General features: G+C 37.8%; 1 pseudogene; it reads right to left on the reverse strand.

Moving 5' to 3' along the window:
• Positions 1–949: 949 nt before the first annotated feature.
• Positions 950–1909, reverse strand: LOC118705983 (annotated as a pseudogene).
• Between the last annotated feature and the right edge of the window lie 20149 nt (positions 1910–22058).

Consider the following 22058-nt stretch of genomic DNA (forward strand, 5'->3'; position numbering starts at 1 on the left):
ATCCCATTGAAAATAGCCCTTGTTGCCAAAGGTTTGGCTCAGTGGTAGAGCGTCGGTCTGCAGACTGAAAGGTCCCAGGTTCGATTCCGGTCAGGGGCATGTACGTTGGTTGCGGGCACATTCCCGGTAGAGGGTGTGCAAGAGGCGGCTGGTTGATGTTCCTCTTTCATCGACGTTTCTAGCTCTCTATCTCTCTGTAAAAAAATCAATAAAATATATTAAAATAAATAAATAAATAATGAAATCTCCCTTTCCTTATGAAAAACTTCTTTTTTATTATCAATTTCAATTAGAATCCTATTTTCAGACTTTGCTTTCTAATTTATATTTTTCTAAAACTTTTGTTTTCTCAACTTTAAAGTAGAGATAGTACTAATAATTACCTCAGTATTATGTTAAAATTTGTTGTGGATATTTCTTTATATTACATTATTAAACCACTTACTAGCATTTAGTATATTATATCCTTGAAATATTTTATTCCCTTAGCTTTGACTATAAGTGACTCTTCTGATTTCCTTTCTATTTATTCAGTCCCAGACTCTCTATTTCTGTTCAAATTCTAATACTGTATGTCCTAAAGCTAAATTAGACCCTCTCCTGTTTTGTTTTGTTTTTCCTCTTTTCCCTTCCTCATCTCTCCGTTTCCATTCCACTTCCCTTTTCCTCTTCTTTCTAATATATAATCTAACCATTTTCATTCTTTAAATAAGTTCTATTACCCAGTTTACTCCAAATTTTTATCTCCTGCTTTGACTTCATATTAATCAATGTATATGTCATTTTACTTGTTCATAATTAGATTTATATCTTGCTTTACTTGCTCAAAACCATTGTGTTGATTCTCCCCCTTCACACATCCCCCTCCTCATTCATTTCCAGCTATTTTCTTTCTTCCCTCCCTCCCCCAGCATCCAAAATATTTTTAATAACAGGGTAGGATTTAGGTTTAGTTTTTGTAGCCGTGGCCAGCTTGGCAGACTCTTGTGCACTCGAACTTCTGGCCCTTGGATCGCTTGTAGGGTTTGGTGTGGCTGTGGGGGGTTCCTAGGGCCTTGCTGAGATGGTTTTACACCTCACGGCCCTTACGAGGATGAGAAAGCTAGACGGGGCCACAGCTCTTGGGAGAGTCCAAGGTCAGCTGGTCGAAGGTGAGAACCTTGCCCCGGCCTTGAGAATGCGCTGCCAAGTGCAGCTGCTCACATGAAGTGCACACACCTTCAGTTTGGGCACCTCCAGGATGTGCTCATCATCAGTTATAGTCCCTACAACCACAGCAGTTTTGCCCTCCTGGCCAAAAAGCTTCATCTAGCCAATCATCCCTGAAAGGGGCGGAGGCAGTCAGTTGGTGCAACTCAGAACAACCTCCTCAGCACCACTTGATTGAAGGTAGAGCTGGTCCCTCCGGCCAGAAACCTGTGTAGCTTGACCAGCAGCCTTAGGTGGGTCTCCTGGCTCTTGGGCTTCTTGCAATGAACCTTCTTTGTTGTGGTGGATGTGTACTCCCCTGATGGCGCCTTCTGCCTCCCTCTATTTTTATTAGTAAATGATACCATTATGCTTTCAGTTGCTCAAACTAAAAATCCAGATTTTACTCCTGATATATGCCTGCTTTTCATTACCCACACCCAACTGACCAGTAAAATTTGTATGTAATACCCATATTATATCTTTAATCACCCATGCCCTTTTCTTTATCTCTTCCCACACCACTGGGGAGAGAGCCTTCCATTTAGCCTTTCTACAGTCATTCTTGAACCACCCTCCAAATCTTTCCTTCCACTTGTGCAGCCAGAGCATGTATAATACTTCTAATCATGTTATTCTCTTGTTTAACAAAATTTCAGTGGTTTCCCATTGCAAGTTCAATAATACAAACTTCCTTAGCATGGGCCACTAAGTCCTCCATGGCGTGGCCTTCCTTCCTTTTCCTAACCTGTGTCTTCCCCATCTCTTCCTAGCTTATCATGCAGCAGTCTCTGTCATTTCTTTTCTTGTCTCAGACAAACCAGAATAATTCTTGCCTTAGGATATATTTTTTATGTATTCTTCTCTTTGTCTGATGCAGTTATTTTTCCAGACCTTCATTTGTATGGGTCTTTTTTGATCCATGTTTTAGCCTAAATGTTATCTTTTTAAAGAGGCCTTTCCACTTGCTCTGAACCCCCTGCATCCACATTCTTCTATTATGTTTTCTAAGTTATTTCTTTTGATACATTTGCACAATTTGAATTTTTCCTATTTATTACTGGTTACCTTCTTCACTGACCATATTTTTTATAACTCTCAAATTCATAAGTGTTGTGTCCCTGATACTTAGAACATTGGCTAGGCCAGTGGTTGGCAAACTAGTCAACAGAGCCAATATCAACAGTACAATGATTGAAATTTCTTATGAGAGCCAAATTTTTTAAACTTAAACTTCTTCTAATGCCATTTGTTCAAAATACCTAGGCCATGGTATTTTGTGGAGGAGCCAAACTCAAGGGGCCAAAGAGCCGCATGTGGCTCATGAGCCACAGTTTGCCAACCACGGGGCTAGGCCATTCAACTAATGTTTGTTGAATGAATAGATGAACAACGTTACATAATACATTTACCATACTTGTATTGTGTTGGCCATATGGAAAGTGACCAATAAATGCTAAACCTTGTTACTAAAAGTGCTGATTCCCTTTTACCTTTGACTTCAATGTTGAATCCTGGTTGGAGGCAGAGGAGAGGGAGAAAGAAAGAGAGAGGAGGTGGGGGGAGAGAGAAAGAGATTGTTTCAATTCAAACAGTTAATTTGACTTCCTCTCCCTTTGAATTAAGAGAGATGCTACTGGGACATTCTGTAGTCCTTAGTCTAAAATGTGGGTTGAGCCCTAGCCAGTTTGGCGCAGTGGACAGAGTGTGGGCCTGTGGATCAGAGTCCTGGGTTCAATTCTGGTCCAAGGGCACTACCTCAATTGCAGGTTCTTCCGCAGCCTGAAGTACGTACAGAAGGCAACCAATTGATGTGTTTCTCACATTGATGTTTCTCTCTATCTTTACTTCTCCCACTTTCTCTAAAAGATCAATGGAAAAATATCCTTAGCTGAGGATTAACAAAATAATATAAAAAATAAAATAAAAATTTAAAAAGTGGGTAGAGGGACAAGTGGTCATGCTTTGACTTATTCAGTTTTTGTTGAGTACCTGTTATAGTTTCATGTCTACTTTAGCTCCATAAAAAGTAAAAATAATTTAACTTATCCCAACCTACCAAGGTCATATTAAAGTGACACAATATATCCTGGACTTCATAACAGTAAATAATGCAGAATAATGCAGACAATAAGTGAAGGGAGGGAGATTTTTGTTTTCCAGTAATAGCATTTGGCATGAGCCTTGAACAGTGGATAAAGGGATAAGGTTCCTCTGATGCCCCTTCCAGATACCTCAATGGGTCTTTTGTGAGAACTTGCTCTCAAATATGTTCTTTTTCTCTCCTGTACTCCCCACTTTCTGAGACAGCCGTCCAAGTGAGAAATCACATGTCTATCGCCCAGACAGTGACCAGACTGATTGACTGTACTAGTATGTACATTCAGTAATTCCCTTCCTTTGTGTTATTGTTGTTATGTGGTTACTGCCTCCTCTTTTCCTGGCACTTGCTCATCTAGTCCACTTTACTGTCAATGCAGTTTTTCTAAAAGATACTTGATATGAAATTCTTTGACAACCATTAATTGCATTTTGTTTGTGTGCATGTATGTAGCAGTTAGATGCTGGGGTTGTTTTCTTTTTACTATGTCTTTTTATACTTTCTTTCCCACTTATCTCTTTCTGTGAAACCTTTGACTCTCACACCTGCATTTTCCATATTTAGCATCGTCTGTGGTGCACAACAGGCCTCCTCCTTAGGCAAACCGTCACCCCATCCTTTAACAAATACTGCTTGCTATCCCAATCTCTCCCTCACATTTTGTGCTCTTCATAGACCTTAGCATCTTGGGAAGTAATTTTTATTAAGGTTTCATTAAATGAGCCAGACTTTGTGAGGTACAATTATGAGACAGTATTCATTTTCTCCCTCTGAGATTGTTAAACACTATAAGCTTTTTATATCCTGTCTCAGACAGATTCCTTAGGCAAATCTCATAGCTTTTCACATCTCACTTAGGTATTTGAACATCCTCATTTTTAGTCATCAAAAATCTAGTTAAATCTTAACTGAAATTTCAACTGCTCATTCAATTTAAAAAATTCTTCTAATTTCCTTAGTTTAGACCTGAGATTTTCTCAGAAATGTGGACTTTGGGGGTTGGATTAGGATGAAATTCTGTTTGTTTTCCATCTCTCCTTACTTTGCTCTTACACTTTCCTTCCCTTCTTAGCATACTTGTTGGCTCTGTTAGAGCTGCAACTGGGACCACTGTCACTTTCTCTTTTTGTCATATCTTCTTTGTCTTGATAGGTGTGCTAAACATAGCTCTTTCTCTGACATATATGTTCTATACTGGTTCCTAGAATTACCCCAGAGAGCTAAGCATTATAGTTGCCACATTTGTAGCTAGCTGGCCCATACTTTGGTGACTGCCTTCTTTTTCTGTCTTTCTTTCACTTCTCTACCACTACTTTCCATACTTGGCAAATAAACTACTACTCAAATTTTAGTCTCAGGATCTTCCTCAGGGCAAACATTAATTATCCTTTCCTGTAAAAAGGCAAATAGTAAGTATTTTACACTTCATAGACCATGTAATCACTGTCTCAATCACTCAACTCTGCCACTGTAAACCCAGAGCAGCCATAGATAATACATAAATAAGTGAGTGTGTCTTTGTTACAAATTGTCTGATAAGTGATGCCACTCATTATAATGGTGAATTTGTCCTTTTCGATCTGTATGTCTATCCATTTTTGCTTTATTTATGTTATTTATTGGGCCAATTGAAGTTTAGAGCAGTAATACTATGAAACTCTTGTCATAATGTAGTGTCCCTATTAATGATACTTTCTGTCTTAAAAACCTGTGTCAACTGGTAATTTACATAATGAGCCCATCATTATTGTGCCTAGCATTGGTCAGATATATACAATATATCCATCCTTTTACCTTCAGCTATTCTATAATATATCTCTATGTATCGTGTACGTGTTACAGACTAAATGTATGTGTTCTCCTTAAATTCAAATGTTGAAGCTCTAACCCTCACTGCAGTGTTATTTGGAGATGAGCCTTTGGGAGATAATTAGGTTTAAATGAGGTCATGAGGATAGGCCCTTATGGAATTAGTGTTTTTATAAGAAGAGGAAGAGAGATTGACTAGCATGTACTTTCTCTCTCCCCCATTGAGGATATAGCGAAAGGATGGCCATCTGCAAACCAGGAACAATACCTTTCACCAGGGACCAAATCTGAAAATCTGGCAGCATCTTGATCTTAGACCTAGTCTCCAGAATTGTGATATATAAATGTCTGCTGTTTAAAGCACCCAGTCTATGTCTTTCTGATATAGCAGCCTAAGCTGACTAAGACAGTATGCTTCTTGTGCACTTAACACAACTGAATTTTTTAAAATGTTAGAAATTCTCTGTATTTTACTTGGCAAAAGTATTTTACATTTATTTTTATTGCTTACATATTTAAAATGTTTATATTATCTTACTTTGTGATTTCCATTTTATTCCACTTCTTTATGTTTTGTTTTTCTCCCTTCTTGCTTTCTAACTCTTGTAGTAGTCTTTTTTTTCTTATTTATCCTATTTTTCTTTTTCCTTTCTTAAGTATACATATTTATCTTTCTAAATATTTATTCTTGAAATATTGAGTCTAAGTATTACATAGAAATCTCTTTCCTAGTGGAAATAGAATATAGACTCTAATTATCCACTCCTGACTTGTGTGGTATTAAAGTCACTATTTATTCTGTCTTTTTCTAATTTCACAAATTAGATATTTTTTCTGTTTATTTTTTAATTCAGGCAGTATTTACTGATAATTAGCTACATGCTTAACAGTTATTTTGCTCATTATTTCTTCTTGTATCTTCTTGCTATCATTTCCTTCCTGGCAGGTGTTTTATTATAGATCTTTGATAGTAGACAGTCTCTGATTTTTGCTATTTTATTCCAAAAAGTAATTTTGCAGGTTCATAGTCCTAGGTTAACTTTCTCAGTTGAAATTTCCATGATATCATTCCTCTGACTTCTGATCCTGAGTAGGTAATTTAATCTGGGTCTTAATTTCTGTTCTATGAACAAAATAATCCAAATGTATCTGTGGGTTGTTCACTCTGGGTCATTGTACAAAGAGCTTGCTGAGATCCAGTTCTTCCCTCTGTCAATGGGAGCAGCTATTCCTAAGACTGGGTCTATTTCTCTGAAAGGAGGCTGGGCTATCTCATGCACCTCAAGGTTTCTAGAGTCTGGGAGCTGGCTTTCTAGACAACGTCTGTAAATTGCTGGCACCTCAAACCAGACTATCCCCAAAACACAGTCCGATTATTTCTCCCTGACACAACTGCCGTATCCTACATATCCTGATCCAGGTAAAGTATATGGAATTACACTGAGAGTTCAGCACAGTAGAACACAGAAAGAACTTAGTTGTGGGGTGATATTTTTGTTATGAAAAATATGAAAGGCCTTTTATATTTGATTCCTCTTTAAAATGTTTCACCTTTAAAAACGTATCTAAGGTGGCTCCCTGCCCCCCATATATTCATATGTTGCCTAGAAACAGTCACTGGCTTCTTAGAGCAAAAAATAAAATCAACAATAGTTTCTAAACAACAGTCTTTCCTAACACTTGGGTGAAAAAACTTGCCTAAAAATTAATCCCATCTCTGCTATTAATTATGAAGTGCTTTAACAAACATAAAATGTGTAATGACTGTTTATTGTTTGGCATTTGAGAAAATGTTAGCATCACAGAAGCAGAAGGAATTAATTAGCAATTGATCATGACAGCATGTCATCCTATACAATTTATACAACACCTGCCTTGATTAGTTTTGAATACACGAAGGAGAACAAGCATAAGAAACTGGCATTTGACAAACAAGCAACCTAATTAGAAGGCTATCAGGGACAGCAAATGGCACAGAAACAAATCCGAAAAATTACCACTTGCTAAAGTAGGAAGATTATTACTACAAAGGAAAAATACTATCTTTCAAACATGTATTCTAGGTACAGCTTTTGGTAGAGGGCTCAGTTCAGCAAATTCACTTGCTCAGAGACCAGATGCCACTGCATATAGGGTATTGGAGATGCATGACAGAATATTAAGCAATAAACTGAAAGAATGACATATAGAAATGCCAAGGTTGTTCAAGAAAACGTTCACACTTTTGATGGGCCTTAAGTTGCCTTTAAAAAGTGTAAAAAAGAGATAAATAGGAAGTAGATAGTGACTGCAGATCAGAATCATTATGCATTTTTTTAGTAGATGTTTTCTGATGTGAGTGTGTGCTGGGGGGGCGGGTGTGGAGGGAGGTGGCAGAGAAAGTCAGTTTCTCATCAGGAATTTCAAAACTTCCAAGATATTTTAATTTTTCCAGTTGATAAAGATCTTAATTCTGATTCTGTGCCCAAGGGCTTCTAAAGAATTTCTGGTAAAGCAGTGGAAACTTTGTTTATGTTATGTATTAGACTAGGTGAAGACAAAACTAGTTGCTCAATATATCCTTCTAGTTTCAGAAGTTTGCATTCTGTTTAGTTTTTTGGACAATTTCTTATTTTGAGCAGTGTTCCAAGCTCAGTGTTCATCCATATTCAGTCTCTCAAAACATCTCTTTCACCAGGCAGGGGAAGTTTTCTGTCATTATTTCTTCAAATAGGTTTTCAATATCTTGTTCTCTCTTTTTCGGGCACCCCATAATTTGGATGTTGGTACACCTGAAGTTCTCCCAGAAGCTCCTTACACTATCTTCATATTTTTTTGGATTCTTTTTTCTTTTTGCTCTTCTGGTTGGGTGTTTTTTGCTTCCTATATTTCAAATTGTTGATTTGATTCTCAGGACCCTTTAATCTATTGTTGACTCCCTGTATTTTATTCTTTATTTCAGTCAATGTATGTTTAATTTTTGACTGGTCCTTTTCCTTTTTTTTTTTTTTTTTTTTTTACATTCTCACTAAGATCCTTGAAAGTCTCACTAAGTCCCTTGGAAGTTTCTAGATGATTCTTGAGTAACCTTATAACTGCGGTTTTGATCTTAAATACAAATTTAGAAAATATTATACAGAGACTCATTGATATAAAATTAAATGTAAGATTCTATTCTATACTTGAATCCAAATACTAACTTCACAAATTAAAAGATACTAGGGATTTGGGAGCATGACATATTAAAAATAAATCTTTCCAGTTGAAATTGAGAATAAGTTCAATATAATTAACAATATCATTTTGTCTAACAGAAGAGATTAAGTCATTTTTACTTTAAATGTTTCATTCAGAAGATAATTTTATTTGTTTGAGAAGACAAGTATAACAGAATTTTAAAAATTATTCATCTGAATTATCCCACCAACCTTGAGTAATCCCTCTGTTCCCTCTCTGCTGTATTGCTAAGCACAGTCATTTTAGGCTACATTAAAAGAAATGTAGTGCCAAGAATGGAGGCATGATAGTCCCTCTGCTATCGTCTCTGACAGTATAATGTTCAGATCACATTTGGAGAATGGAATTCCACTTTTAGAAACTAGATTGCTTATAAAAGCTACATGAAGAAACTATAAACATTTCAGAGAATGGCCAGGAGAATGGGAGGGCTTAAATCAGGCCCCTAAAAAAAGAGGGTGGGAGGAATTATAGATATTAATTCATAAAAGGGAAGATGCTGGAGAAATATGATACTGAATACAAACATGTTTAAATGTGGGAAGGAATTTTGATTTGTTTGAATTACCCACTGGGTCAATGGTTGGAAGCTAAAAGCAGATAGTTCTTCCTCAATTTAAGGTAGAAAATTCCAAAATTCCAAATTATCTAGAAATCAATGGGCCTCTTTAAGAGGGGTGAACTTTCCATCAATGGCAATGTTCAAACACTGGGTGAGTCATCAGGATATTGTGGAGAATATTAAAGCATTCCAAGTGTCATTAGCAGTGATGAGGAATTAGGTCCATTCTGACCTTAAAATTCTGTAGATGATGAACATGTATTAGTGTTTTATTTTTTTAAATTGAATTATAACTGTCCAATTAATTGGAGTACTATATTTAGTAAAAAATGTAATTTATTCTAGAAAGATACCATTTTTAAGTAGGATTATTCTGTAAAGTATTGCTTTGGGATATGGTGACTTTAATATAATGACATAAACTAATACTGAGGTAATATTTGCTAAAGCCAAAGGAGAAAGATAGTTGTACTGGGACTACTTAATAGGGCACATTTTACATTTAATCTCTCTATATTAGTGGTTCTCAACTCTCTGTCAGGGGCAATTTTGCAACCTAAGAGACATTTGGCAATGTCTGACAATAGTTTTAGTTATCTTGACTGGAGAGGGGATAAGAGAGCTATATCTAGTGGGTAGAGTCCAGGGGTGCAACTAAACATATTAAAATGACAGGATGTTCTCTCACAACAAAAAATTACCTGATTCAAAACGTCAGTACTGCCAAAATTGAGATATAAGAGTTTTCCAGTCTGCCATCAATTTATTAATTCCTTTTTAAAAATATATATTCTTTATTGATTTTTTGCAGAGAAGAAAAGAGAGAGATAAAGAGTTAGAAACATCAATGAGAGAGAATCATCGAGCAGCTGCCTCTTATACACCCCCTACTGGGGATGTGCCCACAACCAATGTACATGCCCTTGACCAGAATCGAACCTGGGACCCTTCAGTCCGCAGGCTGACCCTCTATCCATTGAGCCAAACCAGTTTTGGCTTTAATTCCTTTCTTTACCCACAATTCTCTTTTTATCTGTTAACGTTTTTAAACTATCTTTATGTATTTATCCTGCCAGGGAACACAAGTTTTCTGGTCAGAAAGTAAACAAACAGAGCATCTTAGTGCCAGTTCTTTAGGTCCCAGAGTGACAAATGATGTCCCTGCACGTGCACCACAGGAAATGCACCCCCAAAATTATGAATATTGGAGCTTATGTAGAATGACTTACGCATCTGTTCATCCTCCTCTCAGAAGGTGTAGAGAGACCTTTGTTCTGGAATGTAAATAATTTCTCTCTTGAGAAAGAAGGGGAAAATCTAATTCCATACACTGGAAGGTAAGTAAAAGGTTTCAAGGAGAGTTAATACTATATTTCTCTGGAGGTCTCTGTCATTAGGGTTGCTATTCAATTATCCTTTGTCCTTTAACAAGGTTGCTTGCAATCATTGTCCAGAAAGTCCTGACCATGCAGGCACATGAGAATATTCATGGAGCACTGAATCCTGACATTTTCTAGGAGTTGATTCCTTTCTTTTTTCTTTCCCTCCCTCATTTAATTATCCTTCTCTCTTCCCCCCCCCCCCCCCAGACACTTGTCTCCTTAGGGGGTTAGCATTACCTTGACTGCCCTTCTAAAGATATTCAGAGAATCTCGTGATGCTTAAATGGAGCTATGAGCTCTTGAATTTCCTTAGTCACAAACAAAACTCCTCTAAACTAAGCTTGTGTTTGTTTTTAATAGAAATCTGTGTAGCTTATTTCATTTGATCTGTCATGAAATGTAGTGATTTTCAGATTATGGTTTACTGAACTTTGGGTAATAGATACATTCCTGAAAATTGTGAAAATTTAAATTTTTGTAAATTAAATAATGTGATAATTACATGAAAGAAGTGCTATGTTTGATGGAACCCTATGATGAATCCTTGAGCAAAGTTGTTTCCAAAGTGAATAATAAATCCTTGTGTGTGTGTGTGTGTGTGTGTGTGTGTGTGTGTATGTGTGTTACCTTTTTGTATAAGGAAACACTTTAAAGTATTTTGTTTGACTATATCATAATAGCAATGAAAGTAGGTAGGGATATCATAGAATTTTTGAACCAGCAGAAGCAAATTATAATTTTAGAAAGAGAAAAGGATAAAAGAGATCATTATACTTAGCAAGGTTGGTTGAGTTTTCTTATTTATCTAAACATTGAAGTTCAGGTCCAAAAATCAATTAAGTCAAAATTGAAAGCTCAGAAAAATTTGTGGAAGTTTAAGCTGAGTGATGTCTTGGGAATCACAAGGTACATAATGGAGAAGCAGGCCTGGTGTTACATGTAGATGAGCCTAAAAAAGCATTAACTGAACTGAGTTAAGAAAATTATTTGGATGATTTTCCAGAGATATTATTTGAATGTCCATTTACCTCTGGTTTTTGTTTTCTGTCTGATTTCTGTGTTGACTTACATTAAACTTCTCTGAAAAGTGCACATGGAAACAAATTCAAGAGATTTGCTTTCAAATTACTTTCTGTTTGTCTGTTTCTTGGATGTTTTAATTTTATAGTATACTGAATCAGCCCTATGTCTTGTAATTATTTTAATTGATTCTGAACTGATAATGTTTATAATTAAAATAAAATCGAAATTTGGGCAACTGTTCTACTCTTGAGAATCTCATCGCCTTTTCATGCCATTGCTCTAATCTTGCCCTCTTTTTTGCTACCCTCTTGCTTTTAGGGCTTATGCAGCTTAGCTACAATCAGCAGTGTGTACTCAAGGGCTCACAGTGTGTGAAGATTTATTTAAGACAGTCTCTTTGCAAGTTGTCTGGATTTTTTTTGGAAAAATCACATACCTTTTAACAATACAAATCGTGTTCTCTTGTTTCTTATATTAAAGCAATAGTTTATTGCTATCTGAAAGGAGTCCTCTCTTAGTTATAAGCAAATAGCTATAAGGTTAATTATTTATTATTATGCCCTAAGGCAGGAAAATTTGTGTCTACCAGAAAACACTTTGCTTTTATTAGAACTTTAAAAAGTTTTTCTCCTTGACATTCACTCCTTTCCAAACATATATACAAAGTTAGGAACAATATTTAGGGTCCACAGGCACCTTCCATGCATTTCCTCATTTAATCCCCATTATAATTCAGTAGACTAGGTGTTCTCATCTGAGGAAGAAACATTACAGATATGATACCAGCTGGTTATGAACATTGCTCACTCAGAACTGAGATGTTCAGAAATAGCACAAAGAAAAGTCTGGGATGACATCTTAGTCACTGTCAGTGCTGGCTGGGCGTCCTTCCTCCCAATGCAGATCTCAAAGGTGCAGAGTGGTCCATAGGGGCAGCAGCAGTTATTATTATTATTTTTTTACATTAATACTCACCAGGGGACAATTTTTCCATTGCTTTTCACAGAGTGGAAGGGAGGAAAGAAATTGGGGGGAGGGGCGAGAGAGAGAGAGAGAGAGAGAGAGAGAGAGAGAGAGAGAGAGAGAGAGAAAGAAAGAGAGAGGGAGAGAGAGAGATTGGTTGCTCCCACTCTCGCTCTGACCAGGGACAGGGAAGGAATCTGAAACCCAGTTACATGCCCTTGACTGGAATAGAATCTCTTCCTGCATGGGTTCACACTCTAACCACTGAACAACACCAGCCAGGGCAAGCAGCAGCAGTTTTGATGGCCATGGTGGGGATGGGGATTAAAGAATATCCTTGATATACCTCATGAACATAGATGCCAAAATCCTCAACAAAATTCTAGCAAATCGGCTCCAGCAGAGCATCACAAAGATCATACACCATGACCAAGTAGGATTTATTCCAGGAATGCAAGGTTGGTACAATATCCACAAATCAATAAACGTGATACATCACATAAACAAATTGAAAGATAAAAATCATATAGTCATATCAATTGATGCAGAAAAAGCATTTGATAAAATCCAACACCCTTTCCTGATAAAAGCTCTCAACAAGGTGGGAGTACAAGGATCATACCTCAACATAATAAAATCTATTAAATATATATGATAAACCCACAGCCAACATCATACTCAATGGGCAAAAACTAAAACCATTCCCTCTAAGAACAGGAACAAGACAGGGATGCCCACTCTCGCCACTCCTGTTTGACATAGTACTGGAAGTACTAGCCATTGCAATCAGACAAGAGAAGGAAATAAAAGGCATCCAAATTGGAAAAGAAGAAGTAAAGTTATCCTTATTTGCAGACGACATGATATTGTATATAAAAAAACCCAAAAGACTCCATTAAAAAACTAATTGACTTAATAAATGAATTTGGCAATGTAGCAGGATACAAAATTAACGCCAAGAAATCTATGGCATTTCTATACACCAACAGCGAATTTATAGAAACAGAGACTAAAAAAGCAATTCCATTTACCATCGCACCAAAAAAATTAAAATACCTAGGAATAAACTTAACTAAGGAAGTAAAGGACCTATACGCGGAAAACTACACGACACTGAAAAAAGAGATATAGGAAGATGTAAACAGATGGAAGAACATACTATGTTCATGGATTGGTAGAATCAACATCATCAAAATGTCCATTCTTCCTAAAGCAATCTATAGGTTTAATGCACTCCTTATTAAAATACCAACGGCATATTTCACTGACCTAGAAAGAACTCTCCAAAAGTTCATTTGGAACAATAAAAGACCCCGAATAGCCACAGCAATCCTGAGAAAGAAGAGTAAAGTAGGAGGGATCTCAATACCAGACTTCAAACTGTATTACAAAGCCACTGTTCTCAAAACAGCCTTGTACTGGCACAAAAACAGACATATAGATCAATAGAATCGAATCGAGAACCCAGATATCAATCCAAATCACTATGCTCAATTAATACTTGACAAAGGAGGCACGAATATACAATGGAATCAAGACAGTTTCTTCAATAAATGGTGTTGGGAAAATTGGTCAGATACATGCAAAAGAATGAAACTAGATCACCAACTTACACCATGCACAAAAATAAACTCAAAATGGATACAGGACTTAAACATCAGACGGGAAACCATAAAAATACTAGAAGCATCCACAGGCAACAAAATCTCAGACGTATGCCAAAAGAACTTCTTCACTGATACTGCCCCTAGGGCAATGGAAGCTAAAGAGAAAATAAACAAATGGGACTACATACAAATAAAAAGCTTTTTTACAGCAAAAGAAACCATCAGCAAAACAACAAGAAAGCCCACTGTGTGGGAGAACATATTTGCAAATGTTACCACTGATAAAGGTTTAATCTCCAACATCTACAAACAGCTTATACAACTAAATAAAGGGAAGATGAATGATCCAATTAAAAAATGGGCAATGGACCTAAATAGAATATTTTCAAAAGAAGACAGAAGGAAGGCCAAAAGGCACATGCAAACATGCTCAAAGTCACTAATTATCCAAGAGATGCAAATCAAAACAACAATGCGGTACCATCTCACACCTGTCAGAATGGCCAACATCAACAAATCAACAAACGACAAGTGTTGGCGAGGTTGTGGAGAAGAAGGAACCCTCGTGCACTGCTGGTGGGAATGCAGACTGGTGCAACCGTTGTGGAGAACAGTGTGGAGTTTCCTCAAAAAACTGAAAATGGAACTCCCATTTGACCCAGTAATCCCACTCCTAGGAATATACCCCAAGAAACTAAAAACACCAATCAGAAAGGATATATGCACCCCTATGTTCATAGCAGCACAATCTACAATAGCTAGAATCTGGAAACAGCCTAGGTGCCCGTCAGCAGATGATTGGATCCAAAAACCATGGTACATCTACACAATGGAATACTATGCTTCCATAAAAAAGAAGGAATTCTCATCATTTGTAGCAACCTGGATAGAACTAGAGAACATTATGCTGAGTGAAATAAGCCAGTCCATAAAAGAGAAATACCACATGGCCTCACTCATTTATGGACATTAAAAAACATTATAAACTGACAAACCAAAAGATAGATATAAAGACAGTAAAGCAACAAGCAGACTGTAAAGTTATACCAGGGAGAGTAGGGAGATCTGGGGGAGATAAGAGATCAACCGAAGGACTTGTATACATGCATATAAGTACAACTAATGGACACAAAACTCGGCAATGTTAAAATATGTACACAGATAATAATTTAATAAATAAAAAAATTTAAAAAAGAGAATATCCTTGATATAAACAAAGACTAGCATTGAGTTGACAGAAATCAATATACTACAATTGACTTAGTTACAGGAGAGGAGAATATGTACATGTGAAGTATACTTTCAGTGTTTACATTTGAAAGTCTAAGGGGTGAGCATGTTTTAGCAAATGAAAGATGTTTGATGTATGAATTGCAATATTTGTTCTCTGTGTGTATAGACAAGTGGACCAGAGGAAGTGACTAAAATTCCTTGTCTAGAAACAAGGAAAACCTCTGAGCATCAAAGTGATAAGGTTACAAGGAAAACCTCTAAGCATCAAGTGATAAGATTACTCATTCATTTATTCATTAATTCTATCAACAATATTTATGAGCATCCAATAGGTGCCAAGAAGTGTTCTAAGAACTGAGGGATGTAGAAGTGGACAAAGTTATCAAGAATCCTGCATAAATCATACATCACAAAACAGAATGTAGTGTTTTGTTCTGGGCATTGCTGTATTTGACTAAATGATCCCGTAAAGCAACTATCCTGTCCTCTACATCTTTCCATTTTATATGTAAGCATTGAGAGGGAAACTATCAAGAAATAACAACTGACTGATGAGAAAGTAGTGCTAAAGGCACTGTTTAAATTCAAGATGTTATAGGTGTTATTATTAGATGAATTACTGGGAGATGAAAGCAGTAATAAAAAGAACATTTCTCCAGCTAGTTAACTAATGCATTCTGCACAAAAGAACTTTCCTAAGGCACTAGAACTGTGGCTGGCAAAGTGCGGCTTGCAAGCCACATGCAGCTCTTTGGCCCCTTGAGTGTGGTTCTTCCACAAAATACCATGGCCTGGGTGAGTCTATTTTGAAGAAGTGGCATTTGAAGAAGTTTAAGTTTTAAAAACTTGGCTCTCAAAAGAAATTTCAGTCGTTGTACTGTTGATATTTGGCTCTGTTGACTAATGAATTTGCCGACCACTGCACTAGTACATGGAGGATGACTGAATAAAGGGCTTTGTTGTGGGAATTGAAACAAACCTGGGACAGGGAACCTGTATACTTAGATTTCATAGATTTGAGAAGCCTGCAAAGACAACTATGATCTGTTCAGTTACTTGTAGTGCAGCCGACGTGAACTTTGTCTGCTACTTAGAGCCCACGCCCACTTCTGTCTCCACCATTGCCTCTTTGTGAATCTGAGGGCCTGGGTGCTACTGGGCTTGCTTTCCAGTATATGAAACGTTATAGAAATCCTGTTGTTTTCAGAGATGGGGAAATACTGACAAATAAAGAATAAGGCAGACTTCTATAGAAAAAATATAGAAAAGAATAAAAGGTTTGCCCTCATCTGCCTTTGTTCCTATATCATTAAATCAGTTATAATAAACTACTTTACTACAAATATTGCTATTTCTTCTGTTTGAATTTTAAATAAATACATTTCCAATAATACAGTTGGCATGATTATTTCTATAAAGTTATTCTAAAACTCTGAAGCTTTTTAATCATCAGCAGGCGGAATGTATAATATAAAAATGTAATCTATATGCACAGATGTGTCTCTTCTAATCTTTTATCCATCTTTGTTTGTTCCTATGGGACTAGAATCAGGTGTTTGGATTTAGAAGATTTTAGGTGGTTTAGAGATTAAGAAAGTGCTTTCTATATATCTAACACCATATTAAGTCTTCCATTAAACACCAAGAGTTAAAGACCCTTACCCTTGTATTATGGAGGCCCATTCTAGCACAGTGATAGGCAATAAATATAAGAATGATATAGTCTGCCAGAAGGTGACAGCTGCTACTAGAGTAAGAAAAAGAAGAGCAAAGACTTGAAAGATGGGAGCATGAGCTGTTGGTTATATTTAGATAGATACATTTTTTGTTGTTGTTGTTCAAAATGGTTATACACTAGTGTGCAAGGTAAAAAGGAAAAATTAATTTTGTACATGCCACAGACTGTGGATGAATTCATCTGACTATTTGTGCAGAATTTTTTAGGGCAGACTTGCAGGAGGTTGCTTTCTCCCTTGCTAACTGCATGTCTCATTTAAAATTACTTACAATCAGATGTCGTAAGGAAAGGTGCCTTCATCTCTACTACTGGATGAGCATGTTGTATTAACACCCCCTTTTGTTCTGAGTAATGTGCATTAGCTCTGATTAAGCCAACCAGCAATTAAGCCAAAAATCCCCAATATTTTGATGAGAGAAACCAGAACCTAGAACCATGTCACTTTAGAAGAGGCCTCAGGGCTTATTCAGACACAATTGGATTTTCTGGCTCCAGTCCAGCGGATGATCTCACCACTCGGGTGGCTCTGATCTATAAAAATAGTGATAGCATCCCACAGGGAGAACTCTGACACACCTTAAAGATCTCTTGGGTCTTCAGTGGAGATGGTATTCAGAAAAAAAAATACAGGGAAATCTAACATCCAGTTTTTCAATACAAAACTTGTTGGAAGGATGAGAATAATTTACCCACTCCTTAGAGACTGAACCTGGGCAAACCCTTTTATCCTTTAGAAATTTCCAAACAGATCTAGCAAGATATTACATTAGTTTATAAAAGCTCTTATAAAATCTCTCAAGTTGAGGTTACCACTGTCAAACCCTTTCTCTCTGAGAGAGACCCCTGCTCCACAAAGTGTGTTCTTTGGAGCAACAACAACACAACAGCTGGGAGACTGTTAAAGTATATAATCTTGGATACAGCCATAGTAACTATGAGCAGGAATGGGTGTTACATCTGCTCATAATAACAAGATCCCAAGTGAATTAGGTGGAGAGTAAGACTGAGACACACTGGACTACAAAACTTCCCTCCTCTGACCAGAGCAGGCATGCTTTGAACTTGACCTTTGAATCCCAAATAATACCTACTAGCAGCCAGCCCCATTCTTGTTCTATCAGAACTTAACTAATTCTGTGCTAATAAATATTAGACCAGTTTGACTAATTATTGCATCTAGTGCCCAATTTTTATAGGTCTCTTGGGCCAGCTTCTGAATGCATTTCCTTTACTAGGAGAGGGGTAGATGAGGGTTCAAATGGGCCAAGGAAGATGGTGACAGTTCATCTAGACAGCTTGAACTATAACCTAAACCCTCCCCCACTTGCCCTCTCCTGTGTTGTAAACCCTAACGTTCCAGTCTCCTTTCTTCCTCTATTAGAGAACCCGACTCTTCCTTAAAAAGTCAGTGGTTCATCCTGTCACACCGTTGTTTAACGTCCCTGGAAAGATTAAGGGATAATGTACTACCGTGTTTCCCCGAAAATAAAACATCTTCTGAAAATAAGACCTACTTACAGGTTTCCTTCTGAGTGAAATATAAGGCATCCCCCCAAAAATAAGCCCCCCCCCCAGGCTCTGTCTCAGAATGAAAATCAATTTACCGTAAACTGGTCGCTAGGGCCGCCCCGACTGGTGTCTAGCAACCAATGAGGTTACACGGGGTCCTGACGTCACTGCTGTGTGGAGGCGGAGTGGAGGTCGGAGTGAGCAGTGAGCGCGGGGTGGGAGAGAGGAGGAGACTTTCACAGATGCGTGTAGAAGAACAGGAGGATTAGAGTGGACAGGACGGGACATGGCAAAAGTGGTGAGTGCTGGTCTGTCTCTGGTGACACTACCTGATGCTCGTGGCCGCACTCATGATGACTGAAGGTTCTCAGTGAGTGGCAGACCCTGCTCCAGCCCAGATCCAGGCCCCAGCAAGCCCAGTGACAGTCCCCAGGCAGGCCCCAGGGGGTAAATGTCTGATAAAGGGGTAGGGGGGATGTCTGGTGAAGGTGTTCAGTGGCACAGGGGAGGGGGGAGGGGGATCACTTAAAATGACACAGGAGGATCAGAGGGGGCAATCAAAATGACACAGGAGGATCAAAAGGGGTTACTAAAATGGTAATCCCCCCTCTGATTCTCCTATGCCATTTTGATTCCTCCCTCTAATCCCCCCTGTGCCATTTTAAGTGATCCCCCTCCCTCCACCTTGATACCCCAATTCCTTTTTTTTTTTTTACCCCTAGAAATGAGTACAAAAAGAAAAGGCTACTTCGTGGAGTACAAGAAAGGAATCGTGGAAGACTCTTGGGGCCAAAATCTTACTGCTTTCTGCAAAGAGAAGATTTTGAGTATCTGATTGGTCTGAAAATGGCGAGCAGAGTATGGTAACCTCATTTGAACAAGTGGACAAGGGAAATGCTAAAAAGCACAAGTGTGGGCCAAAACAGGTTTGGCTCAATGGTTAGAGCCTCAGCTTGGGGACTGAAAGGTCCCGGGTTTGATTCCGGTCAAGGGCATGTACCTTGGTTGCGGGCATATCCGCAGTAGGGGGTGTGCAAGAGGCAACTGATCGATGACTCTCTCTCATTGGTGTTTCTAACTCTCTATCTCTCTCCCTTCCTCTCTGTACAAAATCAATTTAAAAAAAAAAAAAAAGCGCAAGTGTGGATCAGGTCAGCAACCATTATTTTCCCAGCTGGAAGACCTGATCTGTGAATGGGTTGTTGACAGGAGAGCAAAGGCTTTGGTTGTGAATAGGGCTCAGATTCAAGAATTTGCCCTTGCAATGGCACCAGTTTGACATAGCCCCTGAAGGCTTCAAAGCATCACAACACTGGCTGGATAATTTCCTTCAGCAAAGTAAACTGTCTTTAAGAAGATCTACAACATTGTTTAGGTTGGTAGATACTCAAGTTATTAAGCGAGCACTTACATTCAAGTCCTTTATTGATGATGCTGACTTCTCTAAATACAATCTTTCCAACATGATTGCTATGGAGGAAACTGCAGTGTTTATGGGCCAGTCATCTCAAACAGCAATTGAACAGCGGGGTGCCTCCTTAGTGTACATTCCCTCCACTGCTTACGAAAGTGTACGTGTTTCCTGTATTTTGACAATTCGTCTGGATGGCACTAAAATCCCACCTTTAATCATTTCTAAGGGCAAGAAGGAAAAGATTGAATGTGTTTTGGGCATTTTTATTCTTGAAACTGAAAAAGCCTGGGCCACACAAGCAGTTATAAGGATTTGGGTCAATTTAATGCTTCCCCTTGTTATGCGAGGGAGCCAAAGAGGTCTGCTAGTCTGGGATGCAGCCAGCACTCACCATGCTAAAGACATGAAGACATTTCTTCACGAAAGAAAAATAGATCAGATAATGATTCCAACAGGAATGACGGCCTATCTCCAGGCTCTTGATATTGCAATAAACAAGCCATTCAAAGACATTTGCACATGGAAATTAATGACTACATTGAAAATAGAATGGAGAGAAATCAGCGTGGAAACTTTGTGAAACCTAAACTGCAAGAAGTTGTGACTTGGGTGAAAAATTCATGGGAGAAAATCACTGACAGTTGCATTGCAAATGCACTGCGAGCAGGCTACCTTGACAAGAAGTACTTATTTAAAGACAGTGCTATTGCTAAACATGAGAGATTTGGTCCACTGATTCTGAAAGAAATGGAGTCACAAGAAATTCACCAGGGAATTCAGGAATTGGATTGTTATGATGATGTTCCCAAAGATGATTACATGATTGTCATTGAATAAATGAGTAAATTCTTGATACTATAGGATTCACAGTTTGTCTGGTTTGTGTTGACAATTACCATACTACTGTACCGTATACAGGTAATAAATTTCCTTTATTTTCATTTAACAACAAATGTGTATCATATTCTTCTTCATGGAAAAATAAGATATCCCTTGAAAATAAGACCTAGTGCATCTTTGGGAGCAAAAATTAATATACTAAGACACTGTCTTATTTTCGGGGAAATGGCAGACAATAATCCTATGAGGTAAACATCACTATTATCTCCATTTTAAAAACTAGGAAAACAAAACTCAAGAACAATATTAAAGCGTTTCCTCAAAGTGACATATTTTGATCTTACTGCTGAAATAAAGACATCCTAGTGATGGATAACTTGAGCAAAAAGTCAGTTTACCTAATTTGAGATTTTGTAATTATGTCATTTGAATAGATTGTTTTTGAGAAATCATAACCAGACCTGTGCCAGTGATTGTTTTAATGCTTTACATATATTAGGTCATTCTGCACAACATCTTATTAGAGAAGCACATAAAACCATTTTACTATAAGCACACTGAGGCACAGAAAGATTAAGAAACCTAGGAATTACTAGAACTTGAAAATGAGCCCAAGCAACCTGTCTCTACTTCACTAATCTGTCTTGCAGAACTAAAACAATATGTAGGACGTAGTTAAGCAGACAAAACTATGGGTGTTTTCAATTATTCTTAAAGCCCTAAAGAAGGTGGAAATTTTGTAAAGCTCAGAAATCTCAGTTTGTGCAGAGCTTTTCTCCAAAGAGATCAGTAATTTGCTGCATATTCCCGCCTTCTTTCTGACCTAAGGCATTTTTTTGTTAATAAGGAAAAGATTAAAGGAATCAAGAACAAAAAAAATAAATTAATTCCTTCATTTAAATAAAATAAATGAAGTGGTGATTGCAGTGAATACTCAGCTAAAAACTTCAGCAGTCAAATGTGAACCAGCCTGAGATTAGGAGGGTTTAAAGTTCTTAAGCAAATTGGTGAGAGATGGATCAAGGTCCACTCTGCATCAGAGCTGATTGTAGGTGGGTGTTTAATGAGTAGATGATAGCTCCTCCTGAAGCAGAAAAAAATGCTTTTGAAATGCAAAATTCCATTTGCCTCTTCAGGGCTCAGCCTTTCTGTGTGATTGTGTGCTTCATATTCCTGTGCCAGAAAGAGAAAGAGTCTGGCAGAAACAAAAGATGCCAGGGCTCTGTGAGAAGGGCTGATGCCTTGTGAGCTGCTGTGGGATTCACACAAATGTGACAGCTCAGCTCATTCACTCACTAAGACAGTGGTCGGCAAGCCACAAAGCCCCTGGAGTGTGGCTCGGCCTTAGAACCACTTCTTCAAAATAGACTCGCCCAGGCTGAAAACTGACCTCTGCGCATGGGTCACAAAGTTTCAATCACACTGTGTGTGCCTGCATGTGGTATTTTGTGGAAGAGCCACACTCAAGGGGCC

This window comes from Pipistrellus kuhlii, unplaced genomic scaffold (genome assembly GCF_014108245.1).
Source record: "Pipistrellus kuhlii isolate mPipKuh1 unplaced genomic scaffold, mPipKuh1.p scaffold_m20_p_5, whole genome shotgun sequence".
Taxonomy (NCBI): Eukaryota; Metazoa; Chordata; class Mammalia; order Chiroptera; family Vespertilionidae; genus Pipistrellus; species Pipistrellus kuhlii.